Source organism: Fukomys damarensis, unplaced genomic scaffold (genome assembly GCF_012274545.1).
Source record: "Fukomys damarensis isolate Sample0158 unplaced genomic scaffold, DMR_v1.0_HiC HiC_scaffold_23, whole genome shotgun sequence".
NCBI lineage: Eukaryota > Metazoa > Chordata > Mammalia > Rodentia > Bathyergidae > Fukomys > Fukomys damarensis.
The window spans coordinates 45,001,037-45,002,713 of NW_022900935.1; positions in this window are offsets into that span (position 1 = coordinate 45,001,037).

Here is a 1,677-nt window from a genome sequence, read left to right on the forward strand (position 1 = left end):
CCCCTTGCCCTCCCTGCCCTCCTCCTGCCCGGCCCCGCCCTCTGCCCCTCTGGCAGCCTTGCATCACCTGAGGGCCTAGGGGACTGGGGCGCGCTCGGAGACAAACAGCCCTCAGGCCCCAGGGGTCGGGGCTGGGCCCCAGCGGGCTGCTTCCGGCTCCAGGCCCGTTGCGCTGGAAGGGCCCTCCCGACCCGGGAGCAGCTGTTCTCCAGAACCCTCATTCCTGCCCACACTGGCCCGGCCCACGGCGCCCAGGACCTACTTCAGAACTGCTGGTGCCAGCTGTGTGTGGTGACACAGGCCTATTTTCCCAGCACTCAGGAGGCTGAGGCAGGACAATCACCATAAATTTGAGGCTGGCCTGGGTTACATAGAAAGCTGAAATACATACTGAGACCTTGTCTCAAAAAAACAAAAAATTAAGTAAATTTTTAAAAGTGCTGGAGCCACACTTGGCCAAGTCAGGGGCCTTGGTCAGGCTGAGGATGACTCCAGAGGCCTGATGGGCTGGGTCCAGGCTAGGGGCCGGGGGCAGATGGCCTAAGGGAGAGGGGACAGGCAGGAGGCTGGGCATGAAGGTGCTGGTGCAGGAAGAGCAGCACCTGCAGCACCCACAGCTCTCATTGCCCCCTGCCCTGCATGTGTGGTGGGGACACCAGGACAGAAGGGGGCCTGGGGTACTGCAGGAGATGGGCTGAAACAAGCACTGCCCGCTGTCCCGCCTGTCCCCAGCCTGAAGCTTGGCTGTGTGGACAAGCACCGGGTTCTCCCAGATCCTCCCTGTGGTCACCGCTGTGTCACCTGCAGGCCCTGGCCCATGGGCACCTTGGGCCTGCCCTCCAGCTGACCACATAATGTGGGCTCTGTCCTCTTGGCAGCGAGCATCAGCCCTGCTCTGGCCCCAGGTTCCCATCACCTGCCTGACAAAGCCTGCAACACTGCCCCACTCCACAGTGACCCACCTGGCCCTGCCTGGGTCACACAGACTGGGAGGCCCGGCCCCTGCTGTCCTGGCACCACCCAACGTTTCTTTCCTCAGCTTTTTTTTTTTTTTTTTTTTTTTTTTTTTTTTTTTTTTTTTTTTTTAAATCAATACTAGCAAATGAACCCAAGACTTCCACACTGAGTTGCATTCCCACCCTTTTTTATATTTTTATTTTCAGAAAGTCTTGCTAAATTGCCAGAATGGGTTTGAGCTTGAAATCGCCCTGCCTCAGCCTCCTAAAGTACCAGGATTAAAGGTATGTGGCGAGGCTGAGGAGGATTGCCACAAGTTCGAGGCCAGCCTGAGCTACATAGTCACATAGTGAATTTGAGTTCAGGGCCAGCTAAGCTATGAAGGGAGACCATACCTCAAAAAAAAAAAAGAGGAAAACTTACTGTGCATGGTGGCACACACCTGTGATCCCAGCACTCAGGAGGCTGAGACAGGAGAATCACCATGCATTCAAAGCCAGCCTGGGCTACAGAGTGAGATCCTGTCTGAAAAAACAAAAACAAGTGGGCCAGGGATTTAGCTCAGTGGTGTTACTGCCTGACTCAAAAGCACAGAATCCCAAGTTTAGTCCCCTGTACCGAAAAAAAACAACAATAAAAAAAAAATGGAAAGAATTGGGAAAGCTGGTTCAGGGATTTAGCTCAGTGGTGCTGCCGCCTGCCTTGCAAGCAAAAGTCCTG